The 17,068-nt window shown below is 34.9% G+C and overlaps 1 pseudogene; it reads left to right on the top strand.

The window, feature by feature from the left end:
• Positions 1-17,068, top strand: part of LOC137398130 (ATP-binding cassette sub-family F member 1-like) — a 743,032-nt pseudogene that overhangs the window by 204,680 nt on the left and 521,284 nt on the right.

The following is a 17,068-nucleotide window of genomic DNA, read 5'->3' as shown; positions in this document are numbered from 1 at the left end:
TATTCATTTTTACTGTATTTTTTACAATATATTTTACTGTATTTTTACACCTATTTTTTTTGCTAGTAATTGATTGTCTGTTAGCTGGTAACTTGAGTATTTTTTATGCATAATATATTCATAATAACCTCTGCAATGCATTTCAATATAAATTAACAAATTGTTTGATTATATAATTGATAAAACTGTCAGTGACGTAGTGTTGGTTAGAAGCTAGTAACACCTGTTCTATTGCTCGGAATTGAGAAATCTTTTTTTTTTATTTGCTGCTGATAAAGTTTGCTATCAATCTAACATAGGTCCAACAATGTCAGTATCAAAAAACTGTTTGTGAGCTGCTACGAAACATGAAAAACAATTTTGATAAAAAAAAGTTCACAGAATTATTAGAAATTGTGGTCAGTAGAATTTGTAAAGGTGCACAAAAATTTATATCACATTGTAGCCTGGAATGTCTTTGCTAAGCTGCAAAAAACAAATCAAGATTATTTTGAAAAGAACTCTAGTTATACTCAATTTTGTGTAGCTCTATTTTAATTGTAAGGCTAGTGAAAAATTAATTGGGCTGGGGGAGCAGTCAATCAATAACTAATTAGTCCTGAATGGGTTAAAGTTACAAAATATAAGATAAAAATATAAGATAAAACCTGAAAATGTTGGCAAGTGAAACTCAGTTACTGAGGCTTGAACTTGAAGGAAACGAAACTAAGCATTGAGCCTATAATCAACAGTTACATAATATTAACACATTTACTTAAATACACTTGTTGCATTGTAGAAAAACTAGCTTGCGCAAGTTTTCAGATGTCAAGGAGCTCTTGTGTGGCCTCATGATGAAGCCACTTTTACTAAAAACCCGTTCTATGGGAGCTGATGAAGCTAGTACTGAAAGGACCTTCAGCGCCAGCTTGCTAAGCCTCAGTAACTGTGTCTCACCTTGCCAATAGCTTAGAGTGTTACAAGAAGATCTGCTTTTTGCCATATACTTTTCAATCTCCTGCTGTACTGAATCCAGGTTACTTGTACTAGCTAAAGGTGCTCTATTCAAAAAATCAGCGAACATATCTTCATTAACACATGTTTGTATTTGCTGAGTGCATGTGACTTCCTCTTTCTGTACATCGTCCTTTTTAATCGCAATCCCGTTTTAAGTATTATACTTCACTTAGTAAGTAAGTGACTGTGTATAAAATATTATTAATTATATTATTATACATATAATATAATTAATTTTATAATAATAATGTATAGATAAATGCTAATGTTAAAACTATGTATGATATATAAATATTACATTTATTATACTTACTTAGAATATTATTGTTATGCTATTCGTTTATAATTTAAAATAATAAATTAAATCAAAATGTTATTTAATATTATTCTAATGAATTTGATATAACAAATAAAATTTTAATTTATTTTATTAATTAAATCCCATCAAATTATAATATAATGCATATTTATATTCATGAACATTGTCATTTTTGTGAATATTGAATGTGTCGGCGGCATGGAATAGTATTGTATAGAATATTATATATTATAATACTATATTCAGTCATTCATGCCGTAGGCACAGCACAAGTAATTTTTATTTTGACTAGTGATTGTGAGGTTAGAGTGGGATAGTCACAACCAATTACTAGGAATCAAATAATTGACATCAAAGTGTTCAATGCCAGCACCACAACTACAAACATGCCTTTTCCACAACTTATCAGAGCTGCTCATGTTGATTTCTTTCACACACACACGACACGCGGTCCATTTCTTTTTTCTGTAGAGGGACGCACACATGCGGTTGCTTAGCCCCGATACCAATGGCGCCCACTTCTTGCCAATGTTTGGGCTAACTTCGCAAATGTTGTAAAAATGTTTCGATTGGTTACAAAAGACAAGGCTATCAATAGCGATGTGATTTGAATTATTTTTCAAATCAAGTCTTCAAATCAGCCCGAAACTTCAAATCAAGTCAAGTTACTTCCAAAACTTTTCAAATCAAATCAAATCATCATTTGTGTCAAATCAGTACGAAATGATTTGCTTCAAATATTCAAATATTCAAATATTCAAATCACCATGATTTGAGAGCAGCTCTGTATTAAAATTTATATTACATATGCATAAATGCATATGGAAAAACTTAGCACATGAAATATTTCGATAAAAACAACACATAGGTATGCTGCCAAAACAGAAACTATTTTCAAGATTTAAGTGATAATAGCTTATGAATGTATGATATGTATAATACAGTATCTGTAAAAGATGGAATGAACTACTGCAACAACTAAACGGAAATTAAAAACCGTTATAATAGAGAATAATCAAAATAATGCAAACAAGGAAATGCAGGAATTAGTGTAATCAGATGATTAAACTTATACATACACGTTACAGAAACTGTGTAAAAGGAGATTTGTAGGCTATAGAAGTGGATATTGAGCCAAGGTGCATCAGTTTCTTAGAACTAAATTAGATTAGGAATAACAGCACAACAACAGCTGCAGATGAATATTACAGTGATTATATTGTTACTGGCCTTGAAAAAGTACTACTTTAGTATTGTATGCAACAAAGATGCACCTTGCAGTTTGAGTGCAGGATTTTAGCATAATGATGCTGTCGGAGATCATAAAACGACTGAATAAAGTTTTTCATCAATGAGGCAGTGGTTGGATATGCCATCTGCCGTATCCGTAAGGTGTTTCCCAAAGCATAACACATCACTAGACCTTACACTACTGATAAAATACACCACACAATGGAGTGGATCTGGCTTTGTATGAATACGAAAGTATTGATCTGCAACTAGCAGGATCCTGATGACATCGTCTGATGGACGCACCAATCCTCCATTGTTTTGTAGCTTGAGTAGAGTATAGAGATGTCGGTACTGGATACTTGACTTAGTGGTAACCAGCAACTGACGGCCAATGTGACGACAGCACTTTAGTTAGCTTTTGCACAATGTAGCCAGCTATATAGACTATACTGTTACCTATAACAGAAATTTGACATCTGAAATTTGACATTGAGTTCCACAAACTGATCAACTTCTGGAGTAGCCTGTATGATGAGAATCTCGTTTTGAGCAGTAACATTACCTGTCTTACCAGCATCTGATTCTGCACCACATTTGCTGATAAGTTTGCGAAGGTAGCCTCAAACTGAGTAACAGTAGGATTATTATTCCAACCCCCTAAACAAAAGCATCAATTATAACAATTACATAAAATCAACAAAAATGAAGGTCTTATTCACATAAACATAGTACCCTTAATAAACAACCATACAAGTAATAAAATAAATGAAAATAAAACAGCTCAAAATGCTACCATATCGCTATGTAAAATGAAAATGTAGCAATTTTCACTGGAAGTCATTCACACCCATCTTAGGCATAAAGCTTAATGGTTGACTTGCAACAAAATTCACATTACCGTTATTTAATATGAAAAGATTCACCATGTCTTACCCAGTTGTGTTGTAGGCAGGGTTGTTAAAAATCGATGATTTTTTTTAAATCAAAAAAATCAATTTCTATTGTTTTATTTGATTTTTTTTTATTTAAATCGATTTTTTGATTTTTTTTGTTCCAAAAAGATGTTTTGTGTTCTAAATTGCAAGTTATTGCTATCAATTTGGAATTTATGATTTGCAGGAGTATTATGTAGTTTTATTACAACAACTAGGAAATGAAAAAAAACATTTACACAGTTAACATTTGATAAAAATGACAGCATAATTTATGTGTTGGACATTAAATCCCAGAAACGAAGATGAAGAATCACAGAGAACAGATCACTCAACTGCTAAGCTGCAGACATATTCATAGGCACTTGCTGTGTCAGCTGTCACTGTTTTGGGTGCTGTTTGAGGTTTCTATAAATTTTTTAGATATAGCTACTTTAAGTTGAGCAACCTTGCAGCACTGTGCTTGACAATTTGGTTTTAAATTTAATCATTGAAAAGTATCATTCAACATTGAAAAAGATTACCTTTAAATGGCTTCAGTCGAACGTTTTAACCTGCTGTTAAAACATGGATCATTGAAATTTTCGTTGCAGATAAGTGCTCAAGGATCAGGCTTATTCACTCTTCTGCGGTTGCGATACCATTGTAAATAACGAGAGTTCTCAGTTGCTTTGTTTGGAAATCTAAAAATTAAAATGAAACTGTAGTAGTTAGTTAGCAACAGTAGTAATAACAATAGTATTATTACTCTTATCTCCTTACTGTTAGCTAGATCCAGGTACAACAATAAATAATATTATAAGCACAACAAACACTTCCTTCAAATATAAATATTTAGAAATAACCTAATGGGTTGTAGTTCCAAAATATTAATATAAAAATTCAAAATTTAAATAATAAAAAACCTTCGTTCTGAAGGAAAAACATTTCACTCACTAGCTTATAAATTTATCTAATCACCGACAAAATACAGTCAAACTCGTACACTCAGTAGTGACACTGATCGACTCTCGCTCACCCAGTGACTAGTGTAGTAGGACTAACTAGTGGCAGTACTAACTAGTAGTAGCACAACTATTAGTAGTCGTAGACTTGAGCAATAGTAACAGAACTAGTAGTAGAAGTGACTCACTTGTGAAATGTCATGCCTTTTCCTTTAAAAGTCCATTCTTGCGGTTTTTGCAGTTCATGGAATAGCAATAGTACTGTGCACCTACACCCTTATCTCTCGTACATAAATTATTAGTAGCAATCTCAGTAGTCTGTTCCTTTGATTGAGCGGTGTATTCGTGACCTTCCATAGCTGTTAAATCTGAAATTAGATTTCTTTCTCATATTGAACACAATGAAATTAACTTGAACATTAACTGATAATGGCGTCGACCGGATTTCCGTACTCGCGAATGACCTCTTGCCATTCCAGGGGTTTTAAGTTCAATGGCTGTGAATATCTACTACCAGATCAAAGAAGAATTACAGATTACAGAGAAAAGATGTTAATACGTGTAGTATTTTATAACATAGTCCTCATCATGATCTATTAGTATGATTAGTATAGTTACACACATTTACTGTAATCTGCTGACTGGAGATTGTCAGCTGTTCATAGGAAGGGTTAGAAGGTCAGCTCACAAAACAAACCATTATTAAAAACTTATCATATTTTTTAATTATAACAAATATTGAACACAAACTCCTGGACGAAATTGTTTTTATTATACAGTACCTAATACTTCAACTTACGAGTGCTCCAACATACGAGAAACTTGAGATACGAGCCAGCCTTTAAGCAAGTTTTAGCACCAACATACGAGCCATGTTTTGAGATACGAGCACGTGAGTCAGTTGCCAAGTATGCCGGAGGTGTTTTATGAGAACAGCATCACTCTGTATTTTTAATTGCTCAGGTTATAATACATTTGGACAATGATTTTTTTGGTGCGATTTTCAGTGCAGAAGTATGTGAATTAAAAGTACTGCGCGTAGACCGAAAGTTTGCCAGTAAAATAAAAGATAATGCAAAGAAAAAGCAAATGATAACAATTGATATTAAACGGAAAATTATTGAAAAATATGCGAAATGTGTATGAGTGATTGAGCTAGCTCAGCAATATGACAGAAATACATCCACAATTATCAAACACAAGGATTATATTCAGGGCATTTAGTTCGCAAAAGGACAAACCATAGTTTTTAAACGGCGCAGCGATCTTCATGACCGCTGATGAAGAGACTGCTCAAGCATCAGATAAATGATAAACAATTGGCCGGTAACAGCGTAGCTGAAACAATGCTACGTGAAAAGGCCGGCGCTATCTATCAAAATTATAAAAATAGACATTCGGGCAAGTTGGCTAGTGGTCGTGCATTAACCCTTTGTGACGACACCTGTGTTCGCCCTAATCGCAACATGTTGAAAGGGCGACAAAAACAAACGTCCTTAGATAGGATTATCTTAAAACGGCCGGCTAGACGTGAAAGCGAAACAAAGGAAAAATTAGCTAACCAGCGAGCAACTTAAAATTAGGAATGCCGAAGAAATTTTAGTTATGTTCAGTTAAAAATGAAAGTTTGCTTCTAAGTTTGCTTAGGTTTGCTTCGAAGTTTGTCTGCTAAGACTGATTAAATCCAAATTTATCAAAGTCAACTGTTGTAATGAAGAATAACTTATATATCCCTCTCTGGCAAATGCTAGTGTTAGCTGCTATTGTATGTATTTAATTTTACATTTTTATTAATCACAACTTCTTGCATTATTTTTTATTTGTTGCTTTTTGAAAGCATGTGGTAAGTTAGGACAATAACCAACAAGTTCTTTCTGTTACAATATTTTGTTTTGAGTGTTTTATTTGCATTTTTTGGAGTATGGAAACCGATCAATATATTTAATTGCTCTATATATAAATATATTGCACCAACATGTGAGTAAATTGACATACAAGCGCAGTCTCGGAATGCATTAAGCTCGTAAGTCGAAGTATGACTGTATTCAGGTTCTTCAATATCTTGGCTTTCACATGAGCCAATGTTTGACATGGTAAGACAGACATTGGTTGGTGTTTATAGGATTTCCCCAGAGCTCTACTGCAGAAATGCTCAGTGTTATAGGTCGTGAATTATTACGTCACAATTTTCATATTCGGTGTTGTGTGCTCTTACCACTTATTTATCAACTACCATAATGACGCTAGAGGCAGGCGAAGGTAGGACAACTCAAGAGAACTGATGAAGATGACAAAGGGATCAGTGTCATCAGCTCTCTATGTACAGATTATTTCTTTGATGAATAGCTCAATTTCCAAGCACCATATTATGTTTTTACAATGATATTATGCACTAGCCATATATTTTTATTTGATGTTGAGGGGCACAACTGAGGCTAATTAATTTCAAGCATTGTGTGATCTCGTGAGAATGCAAATTACATATAGTCCCAGGGCCACGCCACTGGAGGTTGACAGTTTATCAATGACAGTATATTTATTGAAGCATAATCATATTTAGAAAGCAACATGGAAAGTGATACGAATTTTTCAGATAATAATACTACTACAACAGCAACTACTTTCACAAGAGCCCACACCTGAAGTTGACAAAAGGCGGGTAGAAATTCCTGTCATATACAAAGCAATCCTATCAATAGCTTCATAACTTGAATATTATCTTTAGTTTTGCCATCCTCTCTCCAAAGACAAGAAATAATATAAACTAATGCTAACAAGAGCACAAACAGCATCCTGAAAGGATGCCTACTTGACAGGTTGTACATGTGATGGTTTGGCAAGCGTGTAGCACACAGTTGTTAAAGGTTGAACGAAATTCAATGTGATTTAAATGTGATTAAAAGCTCTTAAAAGCTCAAAAACAAAAAGCCGCCGTAGATTGGAATCTCTTGATTTCGATGACGTAACCGCGCCGTTTGGTTATTGTCTTGTCACGTGATGTCCTCGCGTGAATTGAAAGGCCAATAAAAAGCTCAAGATCAAACTTATCGTAGCAATAGTTTATGATAAACACTTCGGGTTTTACCTAAGACCCCGTATCAAATATAGATGCTCGCTACTTTACAGTTTCAGCTTGACCATTCTGTTCGACAATTCATGTCTGAGTTGCGATCATAAAAACTGTCAAATTCTGAAGAGTTAAGACCCTGGCGTTTCGAGCCTGACGCTCTATCTGAAGAAGATCCTCAACAGAATCAAACCTCCCAGCAAGTAAGCACCGCCACTAGCCAGCTCTTATGTGCCAAGCTAGCTAGTAGTAATAGTTTTAGCTTGAGAGTGATAGAATGAATATTATTATATATATACATGATTTTAATGATGATAATTATCGCTTCAATATTGCGAAAAAATAATTACAGATTTTTTTCGAATGACAACATTAACAATATTAATACTTAAATCTAGTGCTGCACTGATATACTGTTGGATAACATCGACCTGATGTATTAGCTATGGTTGCATAGACATATCTGTTCATTTCTTTAGGAGCTAATACCACCGGCTACAGAGTGGTGTGTCTGCAAGCGCTGTCAAGACATGCCATCTCTTGATGAATGTTTGTGCTGCCATGATGCTGAGTTTGCGCATCGTCTCCATGACCGTGGGGAGCATGAATGCCTGCGTATGCATCCTGGGGTGGACGAACTTGTGGCGCGTGCACCCCTTGAGTTGGGGTGGAATAGTTACCTGCGATATCATAGTGAGTTGGATTTTCATTTAATGCCAATAACACCAAAGCTATGCTAATGTGTCATGCATTATCTACAATTCTTGTGTTACACATTTAAGGCATCGGTTGAGCACACATATTCTGAACTCGTGCAACACAAGGAGAATTGTTATATTTGGCTTGTACACTTACTACAGTAGAGTTTATTAGTTTTATGATTTTATTATATAAAGATCGAGATTATTTTGATGATCAGCAATTATTGTTTTTCAATAATTGTTTTGGTAGATAATCTATTCCCATTTGGAGAGCCATCGCCAAATGCTCGGAAAAGGTTGTGTGCATACCGCAATCTTGTGTTTTGGTTTATGCCGCAAATCTTGTTTGCAAGTCTGCAAACTTTTCTTCATCATCCGTTGGTGGGAAAAGAGCTCGAATCTTAGACACCAAGCAGGCAGGTAGAGGCAGTCGCTCACTGCGACGAATTTGCGGCATAAGCCAAAACACAAGCTTGCGGTATGCACACAACCTTTGTAACAACATCCGTTGTAATGGACCTCACTCCCAGGCCGTGGGAAATTAGATCGGACTGGCATCGCTTGAAGCCTTCCAGCTTCATGGCGTTAGAGCTGGTGGTCTCCGTTGACTGCAAAGTAAAAAAAGTTACGACCAACAATCACTTTCACATTATTTGAATGAATTATTTAGCTAGATCAGCAACTTCATGTTTATGTATTGATAACTACTAAAAAATTTGGGTTTTTGTCAGGCTGTGAAATAAAAACTGTCAAAGTTTTACCTTGACAAGATGGCTGCTGACTATTAAACCGCAGCTTTGATCCATCATAGTGTAGGCCCCGTATAGTGCGCAATGTCCCGGACTATCGCATTTACCGTCACCTGCCAAATCAAGTCCCCAATCGATTGCTGCCATCAATTCCTCGTTATGCAGGGTGTACTGCTCAGCAATACACTGTAAAATATTGTAAAACTTCATTATTCAAGATTAATTTGTATCATTATCATTAGTCTAAGAATGTAGAATCCTCTTCCCCCTTTTTGTGTTATATTATGATGAAGAATCAGAATTTCAAATTATAATATATTTCGCTTGAAGGATAACATATTTTCATTTCAAGAAAAAAATTGTTTCTAAATGTCGTTATTCAATTAGTGTGCCTAGCTTTTACTCACATTTTCCAAGTTTATGGGTAAATATTAACACTCACACTATGTAAGTATTCTCTTTGTTGGTAGAGGCAAACGCTGTGGCTTGGTATCGCGATGTTCAGGAGCGACAGAAAACGGAGGTTCTGCGTAAGGCATCCGCCAGAAAAGAGTGATGCAGCTGCCAGCAGGGGGTTGATGACGTGATCTCTGTTCACCCTGGCAGTTGTTTCCCAAGTGTACGATTGGTGACTGGAGGCACATGTAACCTTGAACTCTACCCATCTGCCTTCTCGCACCATCGTGAATGAGCAGGGGAGGGCGCAGGCGTGACGGTGAAATAGTCGCTGGAGTGCTGTCACACTTACTACTATTTTCTCCTCTTTGAAGGAGGATTCGGGTCTGAAATCACAACACAATAGTTGACTTGCAATGAGATTTGTACAACATCATTTCCTGTTATTATATCATATTTGCTTGATCAGAAAAAGAATAAATATATGGCCATGCAATCATGACCCAGATTTTACCAAACCTTATCAGAATCCATGATATTGTAAACATAAAAATGTGAGTAATAACTCTATGGATATTCTTTATATTTTGTCAAGTTTGGTTAAGTTCAGCTCTATCTTACATGTAATTGGAGAGTGTTTGACGCTGGCCATTATAGCGCTCAAACTCTTCCCAGTCTTCAGTGATTGGCACAAACTCTTCATCATCTAATACTAATAACAATCATCTAATAATACTAATATGCTATTAACGATGATACCAGAAAATGACAATAACTATTTTATATAACATATCTATAAGTGAGTGGGGTTAAGAAAGTTGGCGAAATTAATCGTGAAACTTATAACATTATTTTATCAATTATAGATTAATATATTACGTTTTACAGATAGATATGCAGTATGAATTAGTTTTGTTATTATAAGAATAATACACACAATTAAAAAGATAAAATACTAATAATATCATATGACAATTAAATGACATTAATATTGTAATATTAAATATAGATTAATACAGTGGTATTAGGAGAATACTAGAAAATAACCCGAGTTACTACTACTAATACAAGTGGTTCATAAAATAAATTACTCACGTGCTTTGGTGACATATGGAGTATGCAAACAGGTTAGAAAACATGTCGTCTTTGAAATGGCGAAAACAAAGGTAAGAGTAAGCAGGCGAATAAATAAAGTTTGTCACATCCAGCTTCACCCAGTTGCTCCACGCCCGGTGAATGTCTGGTCTTTTCTCTGCTCTTGGCCAAGAAAAAAGGTGCTTCTCAGCTTGCCAGCTGCACAAACACGATGTGGCGCATTAGAGATTATGACGAATTGAAATTAACAAGTTTAATACGAGAAAGCGTATCTGTTATTTGCGATAGATCAAACTTGAACTGAAACTAAAATTATCTGATCATGTGACTTATAATTCCCGCCATATGGCGCGAACAACTTCTACAGCATTTTTCGACCATCATAGCGGACCAAAAGGCTCATCATTTTTGTCAGAGGATGATATGCAATCGTTCAAGCTAAATTTAAAAAATTAAACATATTTTTATGCTATGTTTTGAGATATCAGTGCTCAAAGTTGCAGCATTACGATGCCGATAAAATAGACGCGTAAGAACAATAGACATGGTTTTTATTGCAAGCGTGAAGTATATTTGTGAAAATATTTCGACGAATAAGGATGCATGAAAGTGTAACCATAAACCATCTCGCACACATTTTAGCCGTTTTAACACACATACGTCACATTTTAGCCGTTTTGGAAAACGAATCCAAACTAGGGCGGTCTCGTGTGGCTGCGATTTTCTGTTCGTTTTTGAGCTTTTAAGAGCTTTTAATCACATTCCCACATATTTAGCACCTACAACACAATAGAGTAAGACATGGCGAATCCTTTGATACCAAATAACTGTAATGTAAATTTTGTTGCAAGTCAACCTTAAAGTAGTTTTACTGTTTTCAAGGGTCAAACTCCAGCACCAACAAAGAAGACGACTACCAAGAAAAGACTGACACCAACAAGGAGGCTTCAAACTAGACAACTGCTAAGCGGAAAAAGAATTGTTTTAGTTTCCTAATGTATTTTATTTATGTTTTTAAAGTTAGAAGATAAAAACAGCTATGTGATGAATTTCTTTATAAGGCAATCAGTATATGCCCAACAGAATCACTATATTCATTCATGATGTTCACTATAAAGTAATTTATTATCAGTGTTAGGAAATTTTAAATGTACATAGTGGTACATGCAAGCTGGAAGCGGATGCTTCTCATGTCTTCGTAGTCCAGGATAAAGCCAGAACACCAGGTTTCGATAGCCAAAGAGCCTCTCTCTTACTTCTTGTGGCACTGGTTCACCAGTAAGAACATATTGTCATCTAGAAATAAAAGATAATCAGTAATAAATGTGCTTATAAACTATTAATATAATCACTGCTATTATATCAAATTACAGGAGACGAGAGGCAACAGGTATAATAACTGCTTACCATAATATACCAGGTATTGGTTCCTAGACATTTCTAGAGGTGCCTCCTGTAGTAGTTGTTCCACTCCCGGATTCATTGTTATGCAACTAAAGTGAGAAAACAACAAAACATGTCAATCCCCGCATACAAAAGAAACAGTACTGTCGGGGTATAGCCAAGAGCAACCATTATGTTTCAATACTAGTGATAACCATTAAATTGGCACTAACCTGTCTCCAGTCAAAATCTTCTCTGATGCTGCAGCATGTTCTTGACAGCATACATTCTGGGCTCTAGTGGGCATCAAGGCACAATGTCCACAGTGGCACCATCTTCTTACATCTTGATATTTCTCAATCTCCTACGATCAATAAATGATTGTTAGTAACTATATTGATTAGAGGGTGAACAGCCATTGGTGGGTAACAACCAGGTATGTTGTTGGTAGTCATTTCTGTTTTTGTTTCATTTGGTTGTTGAAGTCAATTGAATTAAATCAATCGTTGGGGTCGACTCACTGCACTCTGGGTTTGTTTAGATTAGAGAAGCCTACTGTAAATAAATTAATTTGCCTATAAGCTAGAACCATACACGAAGTGATTAATTTCCCTATCCAATACACCTGTATTTTATTTACCATATAATTTTTTCAAATATATAATAATATAATATAAATATTTCAAGTTTTTTATTCTTTTTTATATTTAATTACTAATTAGTTATTAATCAAGTTCACTTACTCTTTGTCTCTCTTCCGCCACCTCTTGCATCACAAGCAGCCTCGGGGTCGATTTCCTCGACATTTCTGTATGGAACAAACAATGCCATCATGTAAAACAATGTGATACTATTTACTATGTTTAAAATGAATGAAAGGATGAAAAAAGCAAACTCTAACAAACACCCGAAATCTATTAACCCAGAATATGTGTTTGTATTGGTCGGAAGTTAGCACGATCCCCGGGCATTGTTGATTATTTAAAATGCTAGTGTATTAGTAGCGCTCTCTGGGTTTAAGAGCACTGATTGTCACAGAAAAGCGCAGCCTCAATGGCAACAAAAGGGATCGATGACCTAAAGCTAAATAATAATTATGACGTCACATTTTGAGAACCGCAACCAAGTGTTTTTTTTGCAGGACATACTTTTGGCACCCTGTTTTTCATAGTTCTATTATTCCTTGTGTATTGAAAATAGGCTCATTCGAAAGCCAAGACTCTGATGCATTGAAATACATAATAAAAAAATTATGTAATTTATGTGCTTTAAAAATAGTATGCAGCAGACCTTGTCCAATGTAGACCTGTGCTGTTGTAACATGTAACGTGTGCTGTTGATGATTCAACAGAACACAACATAACAGTGTTTATTTACAACATTTCTAACTGCGCAGTTACTAAGCAAACACAAGGCTGCTGCCGAGAAGCAGGCTATCTCGCATAATTGAATATTTTTACACACAAATTTCTATCAAATGTTTCATGATTGCACAAGATAGAAACACCAAATGCGGACGATGCAAGAGAAATCGCCGTGCAAGCTATTCCATGTTAAACATTTTCCATATTTCAGTCATTCCTATTTGAAAGCTGGCTGCTGAATGAGACATGAGTAGCTGCTAAGAGCCTCTGGTGTGAAACTCTTTATCTTGTTTAACAAAGCACTGATGTTAATCTGCACGTCCATTGTAACACTTATCGCAAGGTAGCTCCAAGTGCGCACAATTTCAAATCCGCGTCATCACGATGATAGAAGCAGTGATAGTTGAACTGGGTGAACAGGCTAACCAGGCTAATTCATTTCATTACATTCTAGTCAGGACAGCATGACAGGACTGCTAGTAGTGCTACTAGTCACACTGACAGCAGCGAGAGGATTAAGACAGCCTATATCCTGTCACTCCTGTGAGTGGAACCAGGTCGAAGGCTGCAAAACAAAGGTCAAACTCAACAAAAATTACTTGATGGATAACTGTGCAGCGTGCTATAAGAGTGTGAAGCCATACAAAGAGGGCTTGGCAGCGGCTAGCGGTGAGTTTGGTAGTTAAAACTGCTTTAAATTCGATTCACAATTTTTGAAAAATATCAGTTTTAAATTGAAAGCCTGGTTAAAGTCATAAACTTAGGAGTTATCCACACAATGAGTTCAACGATAAGATATCGACACTGTAATTATCAGAGTAGGAGCCTTAGACAAACCGAAAACAGTAATACCTTAATGGCTTAAGAAAATGTGATCCGGAACCAAGCTCATATGATAATTTATTCACATCTCAAATCAATTTTTCCTATATAAAATAACTTAGTACAAATTAATGTTCTCACCCTCTGAAAACTAACTAAAGAATGATATTTTGGGTACTACGATGAAAAAATGATGGAAAGGATATTATGATGAAAAATTTGATTTCAATGGTTGTAATTCACTACCTATACTCACAAAGTAACAAATACCTATCTAGTATTGATGATCTACAATAAAACGTAACATTATGTTATTTATGTACCATATTCTATCAGAGCTGCTTTCAAATGACTTTTTTATGACTCAAATCAAATCAAATCATATCCAGCAAACTACAAACCAAATCAAATCCCCTACCCTTGTCAGCAGATTCGAAGAAAAGCAAATCAAATCGAATCAGACCAATAACGAATTCAAATCCTGAATCATTTGAGAATGATTTGAAATACTCTTTCAAATTGTTTGCTCGATTATTACATAATATGATCAATCTACAGTGTAGCTGTAGCGGCATAGCCTGTACTCCTCCTATCCATAGGACCTGAACCAGGGGGAAAGGGTAGGGGTTTGCCCCCTGTCCGTTTTGGGTTCTATGGATAGGAATAGTATAGCTGTATCTCTGTACCACTATATGTATTATGTATGCTAAAATCATCACTAGATAAGGTTTTTTTCTTTGTTCTACGAGGTATATTAAAACATCATGGCAAAGCACATCATACCATTGGCTGGATACATCAATGAATGAGTGGAGGGTTATGTAACAGTTTATGATCATGGCTGTGACTGCTTTTATTGAAGCTTTTAAGCAAGAATGTACAAATGTAAAAAAACAACTTTAGATACTTGTTTAAAGTTACAAAATATAAGATACAAATATAAGATAAAACCTGAAAATGTTGGCAAGTGAAACTCAGTTACTGAGGCTTGAACTTGAAGGAAACGAAACTAAGCATTGAGCCTATAATCAACAGTTACATAATATTAATACATTTACTTAAATACACTTGTTGCATTGTAGAAAAACTAGCTTGCGCAAGTTTTCAGATGTCAAGGAGCTCCTGTGTGGCCTCATGATGAAGCCACTTTTACTAAAAACCCGTTCTATGGGAGCTGATGAAGCTGGTACTGAAAGGACCTTCAGCACCAGCTTGCTAAGCCTCAGTAACTGTGTCTCACCTTGCCAATAGCTTAGAGTGTTACAAGAAGATCTGCTTTTTGCCATATACTTTTCAATCTCCTGCTGTACTGAATCCAGGTTACTTGTACTAGCTAAAGGTGCTCTATTCAAAAAATCAGCGAACATATCTTCATTAACACATGTTTGTATTTGTATTTGCTGAGTGCATGTGACTTCCTCTTTCTGTACATCGTCCTTTTTAATCGAAATTCAGTTTTAAGTATTATACTTCACTTAGTAAGTAAGTGACTGTGTATAAAATATTATTAATTATATTATTATACATATAATATAATTAATTATATAATAATAATGTATAGATAAGTGGTAATGTTAAAAATATGTATGATATATAAATATTACATTTATTATACTTACTTGGATAGAATGTTATTGTTATGCTATTCGTTTATAATTTAAAATAATAAATTAAATCAAAATGTTATTTAATATTATTCTAATGAATTTGATATAACAAATAAAATTTTAATTTATTTTATTGATTAAATCCTACCCAATAATAATATAATGCATATTTATATTCATGAACATTGTCATTACTGTGAATATTGAATGTGTCGGCGGCATGGAATAGTATTGTATAGAATATTATATATTATAATACTATATTCATTCATTCATGCCGTAGGCACAGCACAAGTAATTTTTATTTTGACTAGTGATTGTGAGGTTAGAGTGGGCTAGTCACAACCAATTACTAGCAATCAAATAATTGACATCAAAGTATTCAATGCCAGCACCACAACTACAAACATGCCTTTTCCACAATTTACCAGAGCTGCTCATGTTGATTTTTTACACACACGACACACGGTCCTTTTCTTTTTTCTGTAGAGGGACACACACACGCGGTTGCTTAGCCTCGGTACTGATGGTGCGCATTTCTTGCCAAAGTTTGGGCTAACTTCGCAAATGTCGTAAAAATGTTTCGATCGGTTACAGAAGACAAGGCTATCAATAGCGATGTGATTTGAATTATTTTTCAAATCAAGTCTTCAAATCAGCCCGAAACTTCAAATCAAGTCAAGTTACTCCCAAAACTTTTCAAATCGAATCAAATCATCATTTGTGTCAAATCAGTACAAAATGATTTGTTTCAAATATTCAAATATTCAAATATTCAAATCACCATGATTTGAGAGCGGCTCTGGTTTCAACACACATATAGTCAGCAGGTTCATATAAAAGTTTGTTGTACGTGATGCTATGCCAACAACTGCCTTCTGTCTAACATCATGAGGTTTGTATCATATTTATACTTTCTATTTGATTTGTTTCTTACTAACAGCTAAGATAATATTACACAGGTGGACCACACGACTTCCAGTTGCTTGAAGATCTGGCTGCCTCCCTCCTGAGTACTATGATAACAGTAGAGAGTGCAAAGAAGGATGAGGAATATGAAAAACTCTTCAAAGAAGTATCCAAAGTTCAGTCGGATTTTGATGCTAAAACAGAAAGCATGCTTCAGCTTATTCGTAAAACCAGAAAGAGTCAGGTTTGTAAATATTATCCTCGCTACAAGGTTTCATGCTCGTAAAATCAGTACTTAAAATCTATCAGTTACTCTATTAAGGTAACTAATACAGACTCTATTGACAGAACATTTTTATATACTTATTAATAAATATGTTAAGAAACTGCAAAAGCAGCATATATTAGGAGTAGTTTATCTGGTATTCACTGAAACAAACTGTTGTTTTATGAAACCATCATTTTGAATGAGTGGTTGCAGCAAGAGCAGTCACGCTGACTTTTGCGGACAACAAGATATTGGTGGAATCTGATAATTTTTTATTATAGAG

The sequence above is a fragment of the Watersipora subatra genome, chromosome 6 (genome assembly GCF_963576615.1).
Source record: "Watersipora subatra chromosome 6, tzWatSuba1.1, whole genome shotgun sequence".
Lineage (NCBI taxonomy): Eukaryota > Metazoa > Bryozoa > Gymnolaemata > Cheilostomatida > Watersiporidae > Watersipora > Watersipora subatra.
This window is presented reverse-complemented; position numbering and strand designations above follow the sequence as displayed.